The sequence below is a fragment of the Podarcis bocagei genome (genome assembly GCF_964188305.1).
Source record: "Podarcis bocagei genome assembly, chromosome: 1".
NCBI classification, from domain to species: domain Eukaryota; kingdom Metazoa; phylum Chordata; class Lepidosauria; order Squamata; family Lacertidae; genus Podarcis; species Podarcis bocagei.
In genome coordinates this window covers 91637428-91662831 of record NC_138125.1, presented here as the reverse complement: position 1 = coordinate 91662831, position 25404 = coordinate 91637428, and the positions used below count along the sequence as shown (strand labels likewise).

The 25404-nt window shown below is 42.4% G+C and overlaps 1 long non-coding RNA gene across 1 annotated transcript in view; it reads left to right on the top strand.

Moving 5' to 3' along the window:
- Window positions 1-24772, top strand: part of LOC308588806 — a 32129-nt gene extending 7357 nt beyond the window's left edge. Inside the window, exons 2-3 of the long non-coding RNA XR_014008896.1 lie at window positions 9749-9987; window positions 24604-24772. This is a non-coding gene — a long non-coding RNA (uncharacterized lncRNA). The remainder of the gene's footprint in view (window positions 1-9748; window positions 9988-24603) is intronic.
- The last annotated feature ends 632 nt before the right edge of the window (window positions 24773-25404 follow it).

The following is a 25404-nucleotide window of genomic DNA, read 5'->3' as shown; positions in this document are numbered from 1 at the left end:
GCATTTCAATAGCTAAGGATTCTAGGTAGTGCTATTTTTCTAGAAAAAGAGGTGCTGGAACACTTCATGAACACCTTCTCTTATAATGGCAATGGCACCCACCTGAGAGGTGCCAGAACTGAGTTTTGGCAAGTTCCAGCTGGAAAAAAGCCCTGATTCTAGGTCAGTCAGAAGTGGGATTCTCACACAAATCCAAGCTTGCATTTTGTTAGGTTATATCATATTTAATAGCAAGAACAGAGGTCTCCATCTGCAAAAAAATAAAAGAGCCAAATAACTTTATTTATTTATTTGTTAGCCCTGTGCTCAGAGAAACGCTCACACACTTGGTTAGGCATGGCCATGAAACCTATAAGACAGATTTATTAGGAGCAGGTCTTTCATTATCTAATTACAATACCCAATAATTGCACATCTTCAATAGTCAGGAGCAATTGATTTCCTCTGCCCCCCCCCCCAATCTCTTCAGCACTGCAGAGCTTTGTGCCACACATTCAAGTCAGGCACTTATTTATTTATGCATATGGCTTGCGTATCTCAAGGCTAAAGGCATACATTTTTAACAACTGAAATATTCCCAAAGGAAGGAGGATGGGGAAAGGTTCCTTTCTGAACCTCTCCTGCGCTATCCCTTGTTTATCTGCTCATTACCATGACTGAAAATGGATTTGTCAGGAGAAATGTAATTTAAGAAATGGAAACAGGAGCATATAGAGGGCATCTTGATAACTTAGCTGCAGTCACACACCTGTTTTTCCCCCCTTGGTTTGTTGAGAATTCGTCCCCTCTCCGCTTAGTATCCCCCCTCCTTTCAAAACATGAAGAATCTTGCATGACTAGTCTGAATAAATAGTCATACATTCCCTTATTTGGACACATTCTGATTCACGACAAAACCAGGGCACCCCTAAGGGAGTTGAACAGTTGAACAGAACCTCTTCTGGCTCTCAGCACCTTCCAGGTGATCAGCTTTCAGAGCAGTACCGATATACAGAGAAAGAAACACCACACAGCTGACTGGTCCATTGCAATAAACTATTAGGACCTCTTGAATAGCCGTTGTGTTTGTTGTAATTGATTGGTTGATTGGTTAAATTCTATTAAATTCATCTGACAATCACAGGGTGGATTACAATATAATAACAAAAAATGCATATGATAATAACAAACAAAAACTGTGACTGTGGAGACCAATTCTGAATTCACACATTCTTCCACAGTGGGGACATAGGTTTCCAGGCAGGAGTTGATCACAGTGAGGGTTTGCCAAGCATGTCTTCCTCTTAGCACGTTTCTCCCTTTCGTCCTGAGTTCAAGTGTCTTCAAAGCCCATGACACCTTTGGTAAAGACTGTTCTCCAATTGGAGCACTCGCAGGCCAGTGTTTCCCAGTTGTCGGTGTTTATACTACATTTTTTAAAGATTTCCCTTGAGAGAGTCTTTGAACCTCTTCTGTTGACCACCAGCATGATGCTTTCCATTTTTAAGTTTGGTATAGAGTAGTTGCTTTGGAATAGTTGCCTATTCCTAGAGGTTACCTGTGCCTAGGTGGCACAAGTTGGGCTAGTCCTGTCCAGATGATGGCACAGCTGGACTACTAGCTGAAGGCACTCTGCGCCAATGAGACCACCTAAGCCTCAAGCAACAGCAGTGGCTCCAGAAGTACCGCCAAGCTGAGTACCCACTCCTTCAAATGGAGTGTAAACCCATCAAGAACAGGCAACCTCCCATCCATCTGGTCTAGGGAACCACCCACTAACAGTGGGTCTTATCTGGACTGAGCTGCAGTTTATTGGCTCTCATCTAGTCCACTACTGAGGTCCAGCACATCCATTGCCATATCTATAGATGTGAAGGAGAAATAGAGCTGTGTGTCATCGTTATATAGCAGGCAATGTATTCCAAGGCTCCAGATGGCCCCCAATCAGTGGTTTCATGTAAATGACAAACAGCATCTACAGCTAAACAGCATAGGGGATAAAACTGAACCCTGAGGAACCCAACTTTGAAACCTCCACCGGACCGAAGAGCACTCCCCAAGCATCACCCTCTGGAAATGACATCCAAATAGAATTGAAAGCCCCTGAGAGGTCAAGGAGAATTTAAAAATGACACATCTCTCTATTAACAGAGGTCATCATATGAGGTGACCAAAGCAGCTTCTGTGCCCAAACCAGGCCTAAACCCTGATTGAAATGGATATAGAAAATGAGTTTCCTCCAAAAGCATCTGGATCTGGTCAGTGACTACCCACTCAAAAACCTTGCCCAAGAAGGGAAGATCAGAAACCGCTCAGTATTTACGTACTTAGATTTTCTGAATCCAATGAAGGTTTCTGGAGGTGCGGCCTTACCACTGCCTGCTTCAAGCAAGCAGGGACCATCCCCTCTTGCAAGGAAGCATTAATCACCTCCCTAGCCTAGCCTGCTGTCCCCTTCCTGTTAGTTTTTATCAGCGAAGAGGCGCAAGGGTTCAGAGCTCATGTGGTCACCCTAGCAGCTGATCTAAGCACCTTGTCCCCATGTGTTTCCCCAAATCTGCCTGTCATTAAGCACTCTTATCTAGTTCTTTGAAGTGTGTTTTGTTCCTACTCCAGACTCCTGTGCAAGGTTTCTTCCCTGCTATAGAAAACACATATTAACCTCCTTCAGCAAGGCCAAATGGCCAGATACACCATAGAAAACAACCAATCCTCCATTAAGTGTGCATGACAAGCATGCTGCTGGTAAGGAAGAAACTTCTTGCCTTTAATTTGCTGGAAAGGCCTTGTAAGAGGAAGGCCTGTAGTTCACTGGTAGAGCACTTGCTTGCATGTAGAAGATCCCAGTCCAAACCCCAGCATTTCCGGATAGGGCTAGAATAGAGGCTCATCTGAAAATCTGAGAGCCGTTGTCAGTCGGTGTTGACAGTACTGAGCTAGATGAACCTATGGTTTGCCTCAGTATAAAACTCTAAAATATATGTTTTGGTCTCACAATCACAGACAGGGCTACTTTCTCCATATTTCCAGGGTATCAGATACATGAGAATTTGATACGTCAGGGGTTTTAAAAATCTCCTATTCATCCCCCCACCCCAAGTGAGCATGTTTCTGGCTAATATAAGCTTCATAATATTTAGGCTGTTTATCACAAAATTCATGAAGTTACGTTTGGACTAAGCAAAACTTCCAGTACTTTTTAGTTCAGTTCTTTTCCCTCTTCCCCTTGACTAGCAGAAGCAGCATAAATTATGCAAAATGAGCCTATATATGTAAATATGCTAAAGATGCATAATTTAAATTAAAGAATGTGGCTTTTGTTGACATAGAATATAATCACCTTTGGAGAATAATTTGTTTTTAATTTTTTAAGGGTTCAGAACACACAGCTCTGGCCTCAATTGGAGCAGGCGCTGGCTGAGATATGTACCTTTCAGTATTGAAATTTGCCTGTCACTTCTGCCTTTAAAGGTATTGGTAGAATTTCCAGCCTCAATATAAACAGAGTTCTTTCATTTTAATTTTAAGAGAAGAAGAAACGAAAGGAATACGGAAAGAAGGCAGGGGTCAAAGGGATGGGAGAAAAATGAACACTGAGATAAGGAAATGAAGAATGGAAGGCAATTCGGTAGGAAAGGAATTCAGAGAGTGGCAAAAAAGTTTTCACTCCTACAATGCAATCCAGAGGTATAACAAAATAACGGTGATGAAACTGATTTTTTAAAAAATTGGTGAGAACAATGCACTTAGATTAATGGCTGCCGATCTAAGAGGTGCCATTGACTTCAGTAATATGTGATGGAAAGACAGAGAAATGAAGGGAAGAATCAAAGGCGAGTATCAGAAGAAAGTGAGAATCAAAAGCAGCAAGGAAGGAAAGAAGGACTCAAAGCAAATAACTGGAGGAGCCTTTGGAGGACATAAGCCTTTGAAGTCCCAGTATGTTTACTCAGAGCAAAGCCTGTGTGACAGTTGCTGTCTTGTGTATACTGCTCCCGGCGCTCTGGGCCTGTCACTTTGCAATCAGTCCTGTCACCAACTAACACAAAAATAGCATGTGTTGGTCCATCTCCATTCTTCACTTATCATAAAGCCAAATAACTATTTGCAAGTGATAGCCATCCTCGGTGTTGTTGGTCTGCAAATACAGTGGTACCCCGCAAGACGAATGCCTCGCAAGACGGAAAACCCGCAAGACGAAAGGGTTTTCTGTTTTGGAGGCGCTTCGCAAGACGAATTTCCCTATGGGCTTGCATCGCAAGACGAAAGCCCATAGGGAAATGCTGGCGGTTGGGAGCAAAGACTTTCGCCCACAGCCGGCCTTCAGAAGAGGACCTCTTCTGAAGGCCGGCAGGGGGCAAAAGTCTTTGCTCCCCCCCGCCTGCCTTCCCCCCGCCTGCCCCGGGCGATCTTAAAATGCTGGCGGGCGGGAGCGAAGCGTTCGCTGCCGACCCCCAGCATTTTAAAATCTCCAAGGGACAGCAGAGAAGTCTCTGTCCCGGGGAGATTTTAAAATGCTGGGGGTCGGGAGCGAAGCGTTCGCTGCCGACCCCCAGCATTTTAAAATCTCCCCCTGTCCCGGGGAGATTTTAAAATGCTGGGGGTCGGGAGCGTTCGCTGCCGACCCCCAGCATTTTAAAACGCTGTTCCGAAGCGGGGGGCGGGAACATCTGCCCCAGCCGCCCCACTTCGGAACGCTGTTCCGAAGTGGGGAGGGGGGGCGGGAACATCTGCCCCAGCCGCCCCATTTCGGAACGCTGTTCCGAAGCGGGGAGGGGGGGCGGGAACATCTGCCCCAGCCGCCCCACTTCGGAACGCTGTTCCGTAGCGAGGAGGGGGGGCGGGAACAGCTGCCCCAGCCGCCCCACTTCGGAACGCTGTTCCGAAGCGGGGAGGGGGGGCGGGAACAGCTGCCCCAGCCGCCCCACTTCGGAACGCTGTTCCGAAGCGGGGAGGGGGGCGGGAACAGCTGCCCCAGCCGCCCCACTTCGGAACGCTGTTCCGAAGCGGGGAGGGGGGGCGGGAACAGCTGCCCCATCCGCCCCATTTCGGAACGCTGTTCCGAAGCGGGGAGGGGGGGCGGGAACAGCTGCCCCATCCGCCCCACTTCGGAACGCTGTTCCGAAGCGGGGAGGGGGGGCGGGAACAGCTGCCCCATCCGCCCCACTTCGGAACGCTGTTCCGAAGCGGGGAGGGGGGCGGGGACACCTGGCCCACCCGCCCCACTTCGGAAAGCTGTTCCGAAGTGGGGAGGGGGGGCGGGGACACCTGGCCCAGCCGCCCCACTTCGGAAAGCTGTTCCGAAGTGGGGAGGGGGGGCGGGGACACCTGGCCCAGCCGCCCCACTTCGGAAAGCTGTTCCGAAGTGGGGCGGGGGGGCTGGGACACCTGCCCCACCTGCCCCACTTCGGAAAGCTGTTCCGAAGTGGGGAGGGGGGCTGGGACACCTGGCCCAGCCGCCCCACTTCGGAAAGCTGTTCCGAAGTGGGGCGGGGGGGCTGGGACACCTGGCCCAGCCGCCCCACTTCGGAAAGCTGTTCCGAAGTGGGGAGGGGGGGCGGGGACACCTGGCCCAGCCGCCCCACTTCGGAAAGCTGTTCCGAAGTGGGGAGGGGGGTGGGGACACCTGGCCCAGCCGCCCCACTTCGGAAAGCTGTTCCGAAGTGGGGCGGGGGGCGGGAACACCTTCTGAAGGCGGGCAGGGGGCGAAAGTCTTTGCTCCCCCCTGCCTGCCTTCCCAGGGGCTTTTAAATCGCCCCGGACAGCGGAGAAGTCCTCCGCTGTCCGGGGCGATTTTAAAATGCCGCCCGCCAGCATTTTAAGATCGCCCCGGACAGCGGAGAAGTCCTCCGCTGTCCCAGGGTTTTTTAAAATGCTGGGGGTGGGAAGAAAAGCCCTTGTCCCCCCCCCAGCCTTCAGAAGAGGTCCGGGGACAGACTGTCCCCGGACCTGGTCTGAAGGCGGTTTCCCTAGGAACGCATTAATTGATTTTCAATGCATTCCTATTGGAAACCGTGCATCGCAAGACGAAAAAACCGCAAGACGAAGAGACTTGCGGAACGAATTAATTTCGTCTTGCGAGGCACCACTGTAATCTGGAAGGTGGCATATGGAAAAGGATGACATTCTCGCCAACCCTGATTTCTTTGTCACGGCGCTATGGCTAAAAGAAAACCTTTCACTGAAAACAGAACTTATTCCTTGACAGTTACTCTTCAGTTTCAGAATCCTTTTTTTCATTAATGGCACAGCTTCTACAATCTTGCTACTACCATGGATTTCATGAGCATCTCATTGTTTGATCCCCAAAGGATAGATCTTTTTGTGAGACACCTTCATCCACTTCCCTCGCCCAAAATTCCAAGAGCTATGGAGATAGAGAAAGGGAAGGTGGAAGAGGTGGAAGTAGGTGCTCTCATAGCCCTGATAGAGCATTTTTTTCCTTGCCAGGAAGGTATACGGGCAAGTGCACCAACTAGGGTAAGGACCTAGGGCAAGGACCACCTGAAAAAATTCAATGAAGGGTCTGGGCCCACTCAAAGTTCTGTGGGGCATGCTTCCATCATCTGTGCAAGCTACAGGGTATATGCACAACATCCCAGCATGCCCCTGCAGCATGTGCGAGTAACATCAGCATGCCCTGAAGCATGTGCACATGGCACAAGCACACCACGGGACGTGATGACATCATGTGTACTTGGTGCAAGGCATGCACACGCAGCATGCTGGCATCAAGTAGCGCTGGAGAGGAGGGGAGGCAGCACACGTGTGTTTGGGAAAAAATGATGTGAATATTCACCAACAGGGACGTTTTCTAATTGGGCCCTCAGTCTGCATCCTGACCACAGTGTGTGTGAAAGTCCATAGCCTCAATCCAAAAAAAGGTCCTGTGCGGCACTTCTTAAAAGTTCTCTTAGCCCCCCCCCCCCCCAGAAAGGCAGGCGGCCTCTGAATACCAGTTGCTGTGAATCACAAGTTGGGAGGATGCTGCTGCATTCAGGTCTTGCCTGTGGGCTTCCCATCTGATTGCCCACAGGATGCTGGACCAGATGGCGCTTGGGTCTGATCCATAGGGGCTCTTCATGTGTACTCATTCAGAGAGAATGGGTGATATCTCTACATGTTGTGCTCCTGCTGTCTTAAGATACCAATTGTATGCTGCATGTTTCTCCTGGTTCTATCCTGCAATTCCCCACTTCAGTAGTTTTCAAGCTCCAAAATCCTGGAATTATTCAGCACTTTATAAGGCATCCTTTCCATCCATGATAAGATATAATGGCAGATGAGTATCCCTGGAAGACAGTTTGCCCATGTGCACCCCACTTTCCAGAGCAGTGTAATAATAATAATAATAATAATAATAATAATAATAATAATAATAATAATACATTATTTGTACCCCACCCATCTGGCTGGGTTTCCTCAGCAACTCTGGGTGGCTCCCAACAGAAATAATAATAATAATAATAATAATAATAATAATAATAATAATAATAATAATGTGATAAAACATCAAACATTAAAAGCTTCCCTAAATAGGGCTGCCTTCAGATGTCTTCTAAAAGTCAGATAGTTATTTATTTCCTTGACATCTGATGGGAGGGCATTCCACAAGGTGGGCGCCACTACAGAGAAGGCCCTCTGCCTGGTCTATGAGAAGTCTATGAGCAATGGTCAAGGTTTCAAATTCCTTTACTCGTTGTGGGTTGAAGGTTCTAACTAATAAACAGAATATTAGTTCTATTTAGAAATATACAAGCAGGGCATATTGGAAACAGACATTCCTACAGCAGGCAGGCAATATGCTCACCTTAGAAGGAGCCCCTGCAATCCGATATTATTCAAAGAGGTTAGTTCTGTGGAGTGTCACCTTTCCTAAAGTACAGTAAATAAGTATTGAATTCCAAAAGCAAAAAAGGGCTTCCCAAAAATCCAGAAAAACAACTCTGTGGTTGTGAACAACACATTTGTTGCCCAGTCATAGTGATCAAGGTGGCCAAACACATCACCACCATGAATTGTAGTTTCACTGCCTCCAGAAATCTTGCCTAGACAATAGCTCTGTAAAATGAATTGCTTTCTTGAACATTTCTGCCCATAAATCTGAGGTTTTATCACATTAACAAGAGAACATGGGAAGTCTATGGAGTTCATTTATCCATAAATAACATGATCCATAAAGCCTAATTTCTCTTACTATGACAAAAGTGATTGTTAATAAACACTTGTGATCTGATCTGTGCTTTCAGGGATATTTATGCAGATGCTCAGTATGTTGCAAAAAATCTGGTTAGGTTCATTGCAATGTTCATGAATAATACATAGGTTTAGCAAGTGAGATTTTTTTAAAAAGCCAGTCAGGAGGAAAATGCCCTGGTCTGGGATGGAACAGTGAGGAAGGCAAAGGGGAAAAGGCTGCCTTAATCCCAATGTACTTTGTCTTTCAAAGGGGGACCCTGAACAACAATACCTGTCCATGACATCTATTGCTATTTGTGGCTGTCAATCCCAGGAGATTGATGATACTGGACGTGGCTGGTGATTTCATCTTCACTCTTCATCGTTCCATTCAGCAAAGCTCTTTGAATTGGACAAACCTGGCAGCTAATCATTGAAAGGCCCTTGGAGCATCAATACTGCCCTGTCATTTGTATTGATGGCAAGTGTTACTGCTTGAAAGTGAAATCAAAAAGGGACAAGGCAGACTGGAGACTTTGGAATGATAAACCTGAGTTAGATTTAAAAAGATATGAGGTTGGAGAGCCAGGCCTCAACTACCTTGCTTCCACTTTCTCTCCCTCTCTCTCATCCCCTTTTCTCCCAGTCCCTCTCATTAGACCCCTTCTACCTGATGGCTACATCTGAGATGAGTCTGCTTCCCCAGGACCAAATGTACCTTGAAGCCATATTGTTGCATGTTGATTGCATTCAAGCAATCAATCTAACATCAAGACTATCAATGGCTACTAGCTAGGATAGACAGAATGGCTATACTCTGCCTCCATGGTCAGAGGCAATATGTTTCTGAATGCCAGTTACTGGAAACCACAGAAGGGGAAAGTTGTTTTGCTCAGGTCCTGCTTGCTGGTCTGGCTTTCTATGGGCATCTGGTTGTCAACTTTGAGAACAGGATGCTAAACTAGATGGGCCACTAGCCAGATCAACCAAGGCTTGTTGTACATTCTTATGCAGTTTGGCACTGAATGGTTGTGTGTCAAAGCCTTCAGTGACTTGGCATGTGAATTTTGAGGTGGTATATGAAGGAAGAGAGGTCATAGGTGAGGGTAATTGGCACGGCAGACAGTGAGGAGCCATTTAAAAGAGAAAGAGACTTTGGATACTTGAGAGTGGTGGAGAAGGATGACCAAAGGTCATGAACAGAGCTGGGGGTGTAAGAAGGCATCATATTCCATTGCACACTATTTTTATCGTTTGCAGCACTGTCTCCTTTCCACTGCAGTTTGTTATACTAAAAAAACTATGTTACTCATTGCACTGTCTGTTGGGGGCAAATTACAAAACTTACATAATTTATGTAATTAATTTCTTAAATTATACGTATGACATTGTCATTATGTTATTCCAATGCAAAGGAAACACAACACAAAGGGTGGCGGGGGGCGGGGGGCGGGACACAATCAATTACAAATCATTTGAGGACTGGAAGCAGCAACAACAGCAAATAACAAACATATTCACTGGATTGATTTCCATTCCAGACATGGGATAAATAAGCAAAAATTGGCCATTTCATATTCTGGTTTGTCAGAATTCTTCAACATCCCTAATGACATCTGAGAGATAAGTAGGGAGACACAGGCATAGAGAGATTTGAAGGGAAGGAAGTCCTCCTCATCCCTCCAGGATCCTGAAATGCCTTGGAAGTCATTGTGAGAAATGAAGGAGGGGAATCGCGTGGTCTGAACAATGAGAGGAGCAAGCAAAGAACTTGTGGACCTACCTGTTTCCAGGGAAAAGCTGTCCACAAAATGCAACATATTGCTCAGGGTAAGCAGCCATGATACTGTATAAATGCTCCTTTTATTTGTATTTATTCTATCTCTCCTTTTGGTCTTTTTCTGCTTTGTTTTATAAGCACTCAGCGTATTGCACGGTGTTATAGCACACTATCATTTTTAAACCATTAAATGTTAACTTCATTTTCTTGTATGAATTATGCTTCCCTCTTTTAGGTCTGTAATGAAAAATAAGTACAGGTTATGCAAGCAATAACCTCCGTGTAAGCAGCAGCTATCTTTTTTAAACGGTTTATTATGCCACAGTCTGGTACTCCATTAAATATAGATTACAGACTGTTGAATAAATGAATATCAACGAAGCAGCCCCAGCCTTCTGTACATATCAATGCAAATAATGAATCATGGCATCTCATGAAAATGTATAACAGAGGAGAGCAGGTCAAGAAGTAATTACACATTTGTCTAATCTCATGCTTCTTGCACTCAAAGCAGGCTGAAAATGCATCACTGGTGAGAAAAAGAAGCAAGAAAGCAAAGGTGCTGCTGACCTCTCTTTGCGGGGAGGAAAGGACTAAAAAAAATGAGCTAGTTCTGCTCATATATTTTTGGTGGGGTGTTGTTTTTTGTAAACTCACATATTTATTTTAGTCACTACAGAAGCAGTTTGCAAGCTGATAGCTCTAGGGATGTGCCATGGGTTCATGTAGACCATGGGTGATAGATCTCGAAGGCCGAGTTTAGATTTGAAATGGGATGTTTATAAAGTCAAAATTGCCAACTCTTTGGCATCAGAAGAATCTCTCAGGAGTCACTAGAAGTTTTAAAAAGCATATTCTCCTGGAAACGCTCTTTCAGAGGGAGCTACACTGGGCACAACCACAGTGTTATCATAGACTAAAATACCAACAAGCATATTACAGAATATTGAGTTGGAAGGGAGCACAAAGGCATTTTGGTGGCCTTCCAGATTCTGCTTAAATAGCTCTTAGGAAGGAAAGTCTATTACCTTCCATAGTAGCCTGCTTCATAGCTCACTTAATGTTTAGCAGAAATCCCTTTTATCTTATTTGCAGACATTGGTTTGGCTTCCATCCTCGGCCTATGTGATAGCCCATCAAATATTTGAAGATGGCATTCTATGGCCTGATGATGATGATGGTGACAATGGTGATGTTTAGGAGAAGGATTTTCCCAACCTTCACTCTAATGTCCCAGGGTGGGTTACAACAATTTTAAAATACAGTTTAAGAACTTACAATTAAAAAACACAATTACAAAGAATAGGATGGGTCCTGAAAGTGGGGTGTCAAAGGCCAGGGTAAAGAGGTCTGTCTCTAGCCTTCACCAAAAACTGTATAATAACATTTCCATATGCACATTTGTGGGGAGGGAGTTTCACGACAGAGAATGTCCTCTCCTGGGCCACTGCCACCTGAGCTTCTGAAGGCAGCAGAATAACTTAGAAGTCTCTTCTGCCAATCATAGCACTGGAGAAAGTCTGTAGGGAAGGAAATGGTTTTTCAGATATTTGGGACCTAAGCAGTTTAGGGCATTAAACGCAAATGTTTCAAGCTGGTTGGAACTGATGGGAGTTGGATTCCCGTGACATCTGGGCCAGAGTTAGCAACCCCTGCTGCACTAGACAGATACAGAGTGGTCTGACTTTGTATATATGCTTACATTAATAAAAATATGATTTCATTAGTATATAAAAAAGTGATTTGCGATCATGTTGACAGAAGGTAATTGTGATTTTTGAAAGCAGCTGAGATAGCAGTAAAAGTAACCCATAAAAACTAAAATATAAATTAAGTTTTCTTCTTCATCTGCTACTGGACTACTGTACAGAGGTCCAGTAAAGATACACATTTGCTTAGCTGTGACTCTGCAAAAAATCACAGTAACATTAGGTATAAAAATACTTAATGTGCTCATTTCACTGGGTAGCTTATATGACTGGTTCTTCTATTTAAAATTCAGCTGTTGAATTATCTCAAAACACAGCATGCAGCAACTCTTGGATGAGGTAAATAAGAAAATGCTGAAAGTAATGACTAAATCGATAGGGCCTGTGCCCTGAAGTATGTTTAGAGTGTCTTATGTGAAATATCAATAGTTATTTATAAAGTGCAATGACTTATTTAACTTTCAAAGAGTAGCCAGAAGATGCAGGGTGTGGGGGGAGAGAATTGAATTTCATACTGAGGCATATACTTGCCCATCGAAACTGTTCTGTAACAAGCACATGTTATTTGGGTTCAATGAAACCGGTGAACTATTTCAGATGATGTCCCTGTTTCAACAATAAAGCTGTAAGGGGACCAAGTACAAGACAATTTTATATGAGCAGCAATTGGTTTCTTGCTTGTCTGAACTCAGTTTGAGGCACATGCTGTCATAGGCTCTAATAGTGAACTCAGAGGGTGAGTGCTGAGAGAAGCAGAGCCCAAAGGGAAACACTGAGAAACAAGAGGGAGGTAAGAGCATACTGAAACCTGAGATATGCAGAAGTACAAGCAATCTTAAGTGGGTGAGGGGATGTAAGGGGATGAACTTCCTCCACTGAGGACTGAGCAGTAGCTATGGGATATTAAATATCAGTGGGGAAATTGAAAACCAGAGGCTGGGATGCCTTCCTTATGTTCCTACAGCTTATACTATCTGAAGGAGGGTCTTCCTGGCTGGCAGGAACCCTGAACAGGTGTTTACACTTACTAGAAGTTGAGGATACAGTGGTACCTCGGGTTACATACGCTTCAGGTTACATACGCTTAAGGTTACAGACTCCGCTAACCCAGAAATAGTGCTTCAGGTTAAGAACTTTGCTTCAGGATGAGAACAGAAATTGTGATCCAGCGGTGCGGCGGCAGCAGGAGGCCCCATTAGCTAAAGTGGTGCTTCAGGTTAAGAACAGTTTCAGGTTAAGTACGGACCTCCGGAACGAATTAAGTACTTAACTCGAGGTATCACTGTACATTACAGCATTTACTGACAGGTCCCACCCATGTTGTCATAAGCTGAAAAAGGATGCAAAGGTCTAATCATTAATTCCGGGTTGCGTCCAAAGTAGTGCTAACATGAACATTCCACCACCATGAGCATTTATTCTTGTTCAATGGAACATTTTCCTCCTCTCCTCCCACCGTACACACCCCAAATTCTCTAGGGGTTCCAGAGCAGATTTGGCAATGATGTAGGACTCGCTTGAGGGGGAGAGAAGGAATGGATTGGGTACCACCTTCTGCCTCTATCCTCCATGCTCTTCTCAGTGAAACGTCCTGTGTTCTTAGGAGCACGAAGTGTTTTCTTCATCAGAGGCATTCTGGATTTAGGGAGTCAGCTTTAGGGGGAAGGGGCTTCTAGTCCATCACACAGCAATGTTCTACCATGCAAGGTGCATATTGTGGTGGGGCACAGCCACCCTCACATCACAGGCATCACATAGTGGGAAGGGTAGGACAGTGCCAATGACAAGGCTGCACAGACAAACTAGTGGAGCCAGTCCAGTGCTCCTGCCAGTACATCTATAAAGCCATGACCTCACTGCTGCCCTGCCTCCACCCAAGCCTGTCCTGTTCAAACAAGCTGAAGAGATGCTGCTGATAAGAGGAGGGTGGCTCTGTTCTACTGCACTGGCAACTACTGAAAAGAAAATTTTGAGTGAAAACCACAGAGCTTTTTCCATTTGTACATTAGCTTTTCCATATGTGTGTGTGTGTGTGTGTGTGTGTGTGTGTGTGTGTGTGTGTGTATCCCATGCTTTTCAACACTTTCTATTAACTGTACGCTTTAAACTGCAGCCTTTAAATAGTTACAGGACCAACTGACATAAAGAATTAAGGGGGTGATTTCTCAAGTCAAATAATAAAAAGTTCAACATGCAATAACAGATCTGTGGGAGCCATTCCGTACAACCAAGTCATAACATGCCATTTCAGTTATCATTACATGATGAACTTATCTGAACTAGAACCGAAGAGTGATTTCACATAGATTCAGCATTCAATTACATTTGACAATGTCATTGACAATCTGAGTTTCAAACATTTCCATATACCTATATCTTTAAAAAGTTAATTCTGGTTCCTTACAAAATGAGACTACACTTTCAGGAAAAAAACAAACCCTTAAATTATTAGAATATACAAGTGGAGGTTTTTTGTAAGCAAACTTGGTATAAGCTGGAGCTGGTAAATTAATTATTGGGTGGAAGAACAGAAAACCCAATTACATCCTAAGTTATGTATGATCCAGAAAGCCTATCAGACCTTTTCTTTATAACAGAGAATGCCAAGTACTTTGAAGAAATTCAGACTGTGTTCATAGAGTTTTATGATTAATCAAGAATTTAACATTTCAAAACACTGTTTCATTTATTTGTAATTTCCCCAAATAGCTCTTTTTTCTACTGATCATTAGGGTTTCTTTTAATGGCTGTAAGGAAATTCTTTTATGTTTTCTTCTTCTTCCCTAATATGCTAAGAAAGGAAATGTGGGTATGCAAAAGAAAGGAAAGAACAGTGGGAGGAATGGGAGTTTAAAAGGTTGTATAATAATATACGAAACATCAATGTATGTAAGATGAAGGGTCCAATCCTTCCATAGTTCAGCACTATTAAGTCCCATTGATTTCAAATGGGGAAAAGTAAGCACATCATCAACTTTCCCATTAAAATCAATGGCATTTAAATGTGCTTAATTTTGGTGGATCTTGCTCAAAACCCCAGGATCCAAAGTCTCATTTGCAATGTTCTTCTAATGTGCAGCAGCTTTTAAGCTCAGCAAAACTTCCGCTGCCTTTCCTCTATTTGCAAGTTCCCCACATGCCTCCTAAATCTGTTCTGGGAATGGTCTAAAGCCTCAGAGGAGCGCATAGGGGCATTCAGTGCTAGGAAAGTAAGGGGAAGTTCCATCGCATTAGCATAACTACTTTGCTGGATACTACCCAAGATCTCTATATGAGAGGTCTTGGTGTGGTGCATGGAACAGCCCCATAAAATGGCATTGATGTATCACTAAGGGATGCCTTCCTTCAGGTAGGTAGCCATGTTGGTCTGACACAGTCGAAATAAATAAATATAAAAATAAAAAATTTTCCAGTAGCACCTTAGAGACCAACTAAGTTTGTTATGGGTACAGTGGTACCTTGGGTTAAGTACTTAATTCGTTCTGGAGGTCCGTACTCAGCCTGAAACTGTTCTTAACCTGAAGTACCACTTTAGTTAATGGGGCCTCCTGCTGCCGCCACGCCGCCGGAGCATGATTTCTGTTCTCATCCTGAAGCAAAGTCCTTAACCTGAAGCACTATTTCTGGGTAAGCGAAGTCTGTAACCTGAAGCTTATGTAACCTGAAGCGTATGTAACCTGAAGTGTATGTAACCCGAGGTACCACTGTATAAGCTTTCATGTGCATGCACTTCTTCAGACTTCCTGTTTGTTGGGTATGAAATATGGCAACCCTAAGCATATATGAAACAGTTTGCACATCACTAAGTGAGTACCAACTTTACAGAGAGTTATTTGGTACTCCTTTCTAAGCCACCATCTACTTCTCTTGTATCATTTTAAATCATATTTTAGCCTTTTAAAGGTTAAAGTTTGGGGGTAACTGGGAGGGGAAGGAAGTGTTGATTTTTAAATGTAGACTTGCATTAACAGGCCTAATGTTAGGTTGTAGGTCTGCAGTAAAAACACACATGCAAACAAAGCTATATCTTCCGAAGCAGCAAGAAGATGTGTACCTAATTTGCTATGCTTATTTTAATGCTCCAGGTTGCTCCTGTTAAATATTTCAATATATTCCATTCAAATTTAATTCATTAAAAGACAGATCTCATTACGCACGTATTTGTTACATAACATAGAAGTTATTATACTAAAAGAACAATTATATGATTTCTACATTTTGATTATAAAAATGCTGAGGGATGATCTAATTTTATTATTCTGTTGATCCATATGTGAAAAGGAAGCAATTTTCTAGATAGAGCTAAATGGCATTCTTCCAGTGATATTGCAGAGAAGAATGCTAGCGATGGGTTAGAAATACAAATATAGGAATTAAGCTCCAAAGAAGCAGGCATAGATTTGGCATTAGGGGTCCACAAACTGTGTGCTTGACATTGACCCCGCCTTTCCCTAAGGGAGATGATGTGGTCTTGATTGTCTTGTCATTCCAGGTTTTAAAGACCCTCCAGTCACCTCTAAATGCATACACAAATGTGGGGGCAAGCCCTATACTTTCCTCCTGCATGCTGAAAAGGGAGGGGATTTTCCCCTGTTGTGCTGAGTCTCAGAGATGCTTTGGAATGCAGAAAGTCATCTTGCCTAAAACTCTCTAAGGTGGGTCCCCACCCTTCCTCTGACCCTGAAGCAGGGTAGAGAATCTGACCAACCTCAGGCTGATCATTGCATGCAATGCATCTTGTTTGTTCCTCTTGATTCTAAACATTTCTTTTAAAAAAATTGAAATAGAAGCATATTAAAATATTAAGCAAAAATATAGCACCTCACCAGCCAGAGGATGTCACCACAAGCACTGAGAATCCACATTGTTCCAGGATGATGACTGGACACCTCCAGAAAAAGTGTGTTTCTTGCCTGTAGAGAAGTGTCTTACTGTCCACCTTCAATTCAAACAAGGTGAAAAGATGTTGTTGAGGTCATTACTACATGTTAAATGCCAGTATTTGTGATCAAAAAATGCCTTTGGGAAGGACGACTAAGAGCCAAGAAGCAGCAGGTGGAGAAAGGGTTAAGACGCACCCCACTCCATTGCAAAGCACCTCTTTCTGGTGCTGCTTTTGCCTGAGAACAGGGGCTCTCTTTAAACATATTCAAGTGTAATGGGAAGTTAAACTCAAATATGGTTCCCCCATTTGAACTTACAGACTTCACTGGAACATTGTCAATTTGTTTCACTTTTGACTTTCATCATTTCAGAACTTGACATTTCAGGTTAATGTTCAAACAAACAGAAAGGTTTCAAACATTTTTCAATATTTCTTCAAGCCTCAAAGCATATAAAAATGTTGACATTTCTGCATAAACCATCTATTCTTCTTCTTCTTTTTCTCCTCCTCCTCCTCCTTGCTGTCAGTGTTTGTAAAAAGCGAAAAAAGAAGGAAAGGGTTCTGACTTCCCTTTGTCTCCTCAGCCTGATCCTCGGACCCTTGTCGGCACAAAAGAGTCCACGAGAATACCCTTGCAGAGTTTTATTCTTAAAAGTCTTTGTGCAAAACACGACTGAATAACTATACACACCAGCACCAACCAACCCGAACACCAGCCTCAGCACAAACTAACATTTCTCACTTTATATATACAACCTGCTGCAGGCCACTGAGTCATGCTGACCCAGCTTTATTCGCATTAAAGAAACAGTGGCCATTTTAGCCGTGACACTTTCTGTGTCTGATGACTGTGACTGATAGTTGATAAAAAGGCATATCTAAAAAAATTCTTCCGCTGATGGATAGATAAATATGATGTACCTTCCAGTCATGCTCAGATATTAATTACTTTGAGAACAGGCTGAAATAGCTCGCATCTATAGGGTGCTTTGATTATTCTATGCCCAAATTAGATGCCTTGTAGAAACTATATCATTAGAGGACTACTGAAGCCTTTCCCCTGAACAGGAATGGTATTCAAGCCATCTAATACGGTATGTTTGTACATTACAATTTAATATTTCAAAAATCTCAGTTAAGGCACAGTTCCATTAAGCTGAAGCCATTTTCTGGGTATATTGATTTACTTAGTTAGTCACCTTGCTGCCCGCCCAACTTGTTTGTTTTCAACATTTATATCCTGTATTCTGCTTTTTGACACACTGGATTTTTTGGCAATGCAGTAAACCCAGCCAGTTAAAACAGCATCACATTTAAACAGTAAAGCAAATAAAATGCCATAAAATCGATGTGACAATAATCCTGTGGTTACAGAACTACGTCACAATACTCTCCCATGATCTAGTGTGGATGTACTTAAGAACTTATTCACCAAGAACCTGGGTGAATAGATATGCTTTTATTAGGCAGCAGGAGCTCATTGTGGAGGGAGCCATCCATGCCTCCAGGTAAAGGAGTTTATATAGCTGGGGCATTACTGCTGAGAACACTCTCCCCAAATTCCTACACAATGCACAACCATTTCTGGGATCCTTCTGCTAACTTCAAGGTCTGGGCATGCTGGTAAGGGTAGAGATGCTCCAACAGATATCTAAGTCCCAAGTGTTCAAGGGCATTAGATAGTGGCCAGCTCTATTATGCTATGACAGGCGCGTGTTGAGAGAGCAAGTAGTTGCTCATATTCCTTCAAGCATCTTGTCCACATACTCAGAGCTCATTAATAGAATCTGATCCCAAATAACAAGATTAGGCAGTTACTTGGATGCCTGTACAGTGGTACCTCTGGTTACATACTTAATCCGTTCTTAACCTGAAACTGTTCTTAACCTGAAGACCACTTTAGCTAACGGGGCCTCCCGCTGCTGCCGCACCACTGCCACACGATTTCTGTTCTCATCCTGAAGCAAAGTTCTTAACCCGAGGTACTATTTCTGGGTTAGCGGAGTCTGTAACCTGAAGCGTATGTAACCTGAAGCGTATGTAACCTGAGGTACCACTGTACTTATAGCAGTGTCAAGGTTGGAGTGGAGATGAGTAGTCTGTCTCTTAAGCTGCCTAGCAGGTATGTTACAGCAGGCTACAGATGGTTCAGCTGTTTATAGGTTAGTGAACAAGAGTTCCTTAGTCCCCCTAACCACTATGAAGAGCTCTGCTAGAGGACTATATATGGATGCAATGGTGATAGAGAAGTAATTTTTCTTAACTGCCATCACCATCACATGATTGGCATGACTATATTTTCTAAGTTCAATTTGCATCACTTGCATCCCATCCATTGTCTGAACTGTTCTTTTGTCTGAAGCTTGCAGCACTCCAAGCTCTACAGCATCAAAGAAAGCCGCTAGGGGCAATCCAGTTGATGGAACTTTCTATCTTGCCATTGTATATCAGAGCCTCAATAGGAGCACTAGCCATGCGAGAGCATCACTGAATTCTTAAGATTTCCTAAGTCTTGGGATGAACAATTGAGGGGGAGGAGGACAGAGGAGGACTGCTATCATCAAATCAATCCTCACCAGGAAATTGCCCATCCATGACACAGATATAAGAGCATCCTCAACTACAGGGCCACTCTGGCAAAAAAAACAGGGTATGACTTATAATATGTCTTGGCCCAAATATCTATTGAGACAGTCTTTTAGGTTGCCATGGAGACCATGAAACACTGATCTGACCCTGATAAGACTGTTTTTATGTAGCTATTGAAGTCCTCAAATGCAATTGTCAGCGGGTGTTCCAACCTCAGGATGGTGAGTGAACTTTTCATGCCGCACGTCAGCCCCTCTCACACCACATGAGTGACTCAGGAACAACTAAACCAGAAAAAGAGGATTAGTTTGGACTTCAGTCCATTTTTCCCCATGCCAGGTTCAGCCACCCCATCCCTTATAATGGCCAGCAGCCTTTTATTCATTACCTTCAATGAGGTGACAGCAGGGACTAAAGTTACAATGCCTACTCAGAATTCATTTGAACTTGACTGACCTTCCTTTTTTGTCATTGTCCTCCAAATCTTCAATCTGCTTTGACAAAAAGCAGTGTGGGTGCCTGTCGTTCAGGTGATCTCACTGAAAGCCAACAAACGGCAAAGGCCTTTTCAGGCAGGTATCAGATTATCCTTTACAACCCACAACATCCCAGGGTCTGCTGGCTTTTCATAGGAAAAGGCAAGCATTCTCTTTCCTATCCCCACCACTCATTGGATGGGCAAATACATTTTTAAAAGATATATATATATATATATATATATATATATATATATATATATATATATATATATATATATATTTCAAGAGATGAGTATCAGGCTCTCCACACAATTGGTTCTAAAGATTTGTCAAAAAGCAATAAGAGAAAATAGAATTTATTTGCCAGGCTAGCTCTTAAATCTGGAAGGAGTTGGTGTGCTACCCCTCCATTAAATCTATTACTGTCCCTTCCCCATGCTGTTTAATTCTAATACAGATGTTGCTCACAAGGCACAGCTGGCAGTCATGCCCTTTCAAGTTTTTAATCAAGGAGGATTTGCCAATACTCGACAAGCCTGGACAAAGCAAATCTGATAATGACTTCTCACTCTCCAGCAGGATTGAAGTGACAGCAGCACCCTATGATGCCTTTCAATTCCTGCCTGTTTCTTTTGCAGGCTACAGTCCAAAGAACTGTCTGTGCGGATTGACAAAGGAGATCACTGGGCAGGACCAATCCATGGCATCTTGGTGTCTGAGACGGCATATACAAATTGTGCTCCCTTGTGGCACATGTGCACATACATGCTAATAAGTTATATAATGGACAATTTGCAGATCTTGAGCACCATCCAGAATCTGTTAGCTGAAGTGCTCGTGCTATTCTGTTGCACTGTCAAACACAGAGCTATTGTTTCTTGGGCAAAAAGGCTCCCTTCTGCAATAGCTTGTACAACAGTTTGGTGAAATCCTGCTTGTTATATCTTGGGCTTACTTCAGTGATGTCAGTAGGAAGATGAAGTCCGGCTGCAATAATCTAGAAGTTGCATCTAAAGGTTCTCTGCAGATGCTTAGAAACCGTCTTCAAGTGGGCAGATTGGCTCGTGATTATGGTTTTTCTTGGGTTTCTTTTCTTTATTGCCCCATGAGCAGTTGTGAAAATGGTTGCCAATAATAGCAAGTAACCCAAGAGCTCTGATAGTAGACGAATGAATGGGAAAATATCTTCTCCTATCCTTCCTGGCCTGCAGAGTGTTGATGTTATTGTTGTCCTGTGCTTCCTCCAATGAACTCAGGGTGGTTTGTGTCACCCTCCTTCATTTCATCATCACAGCAACCATGAGGTATGCCATGCTGAGAAATAGCAACTGGCACAAGGTCACCCAGTACACTCATGAATGAGTGGGGATTTGAACCAGGTCTCTCTTTATATGTTCAAAGCAAACAATTCTCATCTATGAAGCTCATTCAACCCTCAGAGGAAGGAGCGCATTGTCATATATGAGAAAGCAAATAAAAACAGATTTAATTGAATCGGACCTTGAATAATCATTTTTGTGAGCAGGAAAAACAATTTAGGATATATTAGTGGCATTCTAAACTGCAGCCTCAGGAAGCATTGCTTCTTTTTCTGCAAATATATTCCATAGTGGTAAATGTTGCGGTCATGACAAATGCACCTAAACTGGGTAAGCCACATCGGCCCAGCAATCTAGTGATGGAGAGAAATCCTTTCCACACAGCCAATGAACCTTCTAGTTGATAAAGAGATCAACTACAGCTAGATTCATTCCTGTGGCTCGTGGATCTTCTGGATTAATGTAACTTCACCATATTAATTAAATATCAGTGGTACCCAAAGTGAAGGTGTTCGACATAACTGTTTTGAACAGCATTTTCTGCAGGAGGAGTACCATTAATCTTTCTGAATCTATGAGGCCATATTTTTCTGACATGTGTTACACAGAGCAAAGCTGCAACTCTACCTGAGTGAAAACCCACCGGAAAGGCTTAAAGATGATCAATTGGATAAAATGTTTTGCATTTCTCATTCCTCCCTGTCTTGTCAATAAATACTGTTTTTAATGCACTTGATTCGCTCCCACTTTTCTTCCTTATCCATCACTATGCTGAAAAGCAGCATGCTGGAAAGTAAAGTCCAGTGACTGATGAGAGTGGGGGTTCTTTTTAGGGCAGCTGCTAAGGAGAAGCACTGGGATTTGCTCCCCAAATCAATGCTACTCACTTGTTTAAACTTCCCATAGGAAAGAGAAAAGGGAAGGGCCCTATGCTTTTTGTGGGGCTTGTAGAGGCACTTTAATGAGCCTCTTTTGGAAAGGAATTACAATCCATTGGATTTTTGCTTGAACACTTTTTTTAAAAAAAAGTCATATACAACCACATGGCTTATCAAAAAACGTTTCATGCAGTCACATTCTCTCTGAATTGAAGTCCTTTCCAACTTCTGGTGATTTATTCTATTTTCATCACTTGGAGCCTCTAGCTTTTTGCTTCCACTTTAATTAAGCAAATGGCTATAGATCTGAACTATATTTAACGAAATGGCATAAAAGGTGGAGGAGTATTTCTGACATTCTTTTATTCACTCACTTTCAAATGTCCATTCCAATTACTTCTTTCGGATTCAATATTTTGACAGAGGCAATGCAGTTTCATTCTTTTTCAATAATTTTCAACATTTTTTACTGGAAGCATATTAAGTGTCTTAAACTGAATTCTAGAATGTTTCCTACCTGCCCCTCCAAAAAATAATAATTAATTAGATAAAATGCAGAGGAATCATTAAATTATGCCCTGAGTTCTGACTGAACATTTGTCATTGCTGTCATTAGAGGGGGAAATCTCTTTTTCTTGTAAGCAGTTGTGACTCTGTTTTCAGAGGGTTGTATTTATGATTTGTATTCTTTTAAAATCTCTGAAGGTTTGCTAAAGAATCGCAGCAATACTACAAGATACCTCAGACTCACGACACCACATGGCTTTGTAGATGATGGTGGAGGACCCCTGAATTATGTCACCTTGAGGTCAGATGAGGAACTGCTGATGACTCAGCTGGAACATTCCAGACAACAACTTATCTGACAACAGGTTCAAAAAGGCAGCAGGTAACTGAGGAAGATATTCGTGTGTGCGATCTCTGTGTGCTGATAGCCAAATGGTGGAAGAGAGATAAAATACCAACTAAAACGGAATGGCAAGCGAAATTATTTGAATATGTAGAATTGGCAAAGATGACAGGAAAAATTAAGAACCAGACAAACCAAAAGTTTTACAAAGAATGGGATATATACAGATTGTACTTAAGAGAACGTTGTCGGTGGAGAAAGTAGTCTGTTTGTAATATTTTTGTGTTTCAGTGTTGTCTTTCTTTCTTTCTTTTTCAAGTTATGTTTTAATTTTTTTTGTGTGTACTGTTTATAAACTAATAAAGACTGAAATGGGGTGGAAAGACCATTGTTCACATATGAAACCTTTGGCATGCTTTGGTTAACTTCTGCAATGTTATATGCTACAAAGATTATAGACAATTTATGATAAGTTAAAGGTCATACAATATGCAGTCAACAAGGAAACAAAGGACCCATACTGAGGAAGATGGAAGACTCAACGTATGGAATAACTTTATTTTATATGTAACATTTTCTTTGCATTTGATGTGATTTGTTTGTTTGTTTTTGTGATGAATGGATTCAATATTAAGTGTGTAAAGGGCTGCATATCTCTTTGCTGTTCTTCAGAACAAGCCATGTGCTAGGGCCAGTGAAAATTTTATACCACACAAAGGCTACCGAAGGAGACTTATGTACATGATAATCCACTCTGTTGGCCACAGTGAGCCAGCACATTCTTGTGCAGCTTTGCACTAGGAGAAGCTTTTATGAGGTCCTCATCTCTCTTCTATGAATTATGAATATTATCTAGTAAATTCATTGTTACAGTGGTATGGAAGAACATTACCATATATTACTAAAAAGGGTGGGTGTTGTAATATTACAGTAATATTTCCACTGTGAAATATCTCTGCTTAAGATAATACCTTCTCCACATAAGAAAACACAATCTGGGTTCCTCTTGCAGTCCATCTGCGTGCTAATTTTATACACTAGCGTTATTTGAAATATTTACTCTCTATCTCTTCCTTCAGCCATCCCAAGAATTCTATTTGAATCTAACCAAATCATTTCCAGTGTTTTCCAACCTGTATATCAGGGGTGGGCAGACTTCAGATTTGTGAGCTCTGCTTTGGTTTTCACTAGAACCTCAAGAACACCAATTGGAGTTGCTTCCATTGTACTTTTGATTTTATTGTTAAAGAACTGAGAGTCAGAAATCCTTGCCGATCTCCTCCTGAGATCTACCAATAGGTTGAGAAGGTTTTCCCCCACCCCCTTCTCTAAAGGACTCCATTTAAAAGAACACAAATTCTTTTTTTCAAGAGATTATAGCCTTGTCAGGAAACGATAATGATGAATAGTAAATATTGAATATATGAATAATAAAGTCAAATGCTGAAATTTCAAATTTTTGCCAGAGCATGACATTAAGTTTGCTGGGATTTTTTATGTTAATTGGAATGTGAAAATTCTGTAATTGAACGTAGATAAGGTCACCACCCTTTTTTAAGGTCTGTGGGCACATATAGATTGTTTAGGGAGTGTCATTTCTCTCTCTCCTCCCCTACAAGAAGAGAAAGAGATACACCTCTACATTCCATTAGACAGGCCACAGTTGCACTGTCACAGAATCTTCCACTACTACCACTATTGTAGGATTGCTGTACAACTACTTATTGGGATCCCATTTTCCATCTTGTCCCATTTTCCATTTGTAGCAAACTCTCTGTGCTTAAACTTAATGCAAACACCATCTCTTTCTACCTGCTAACCAAGCCCCAGCTCCAATTTTACTGCCTATTTCAGCTTCTTGCCAAGTTCAAGTCTCAACAGCTAATATAACAGCAGTCCCTCACCATCTGCACAGCCCTCTCTCTTATGCTGTGTAATTTATTTCCTCTTTTCTCAGGAGCAGCCCTTCGAAACAGTTCCAACTCACCCTTCCCTGAGCCTAAACCGACTTTGACTAGAACGGTCTTCCTGACTGAATTCATTATAGATGGCCTACTTTTCTAATTGAAACAACAAGATATTTTTCTCTCCCCGTTAATTAAAATAAACTATAATTGTGAAATACAGCTGGTGGGAACTTTTAATTTTTTTTTGCAAATCAACATATAAACTTCTTTTCATGGGTTTTGAATTCTTTGAAGAAAAGTAGAGTTCTGCTGAAATGGTTTTTAAAAAATGTATGAACATATATATTGCAATCCTAGGGCAGTCAACTCAGGAGTAAGTGCTAATGAGTTTAATGAGACAAGCTCTCAGACAAGTGTGTATACAGAATTGCAACATTCAGCAATTATGATTGATGTAAATCTACATAAGCAGTCAATGCTTAAGTTTTTTGGTTAGTTGTTTTAAAAGAGTAGTGTCAATATATAATATTATAAGATTCACAGGCATCCTGTTGAGTAAGTTGAGAGCCCATAAGGCTGCAAACAAGACTCGGTTCCAGCTAAGTGAATGCACCCCAATCTTAAATTTAAATGTTGTAAATTTATTTTATGTTGTAAACAGTCGCAGGTTACGCAGTATGATTTTAGATTAAAGTTTTCCTTTTATTCTCTGTCATCAGTTGCAAAGGCCTTTGGCTACATACAATAAAATTGACTGACTTGGCTGGGACTTGGCTAGACTCACCCGTTAGTATTATGTATCAAGTCACATAAATATCTAGACAGACAGAGCTAGATAGCAGGAGAGGTCA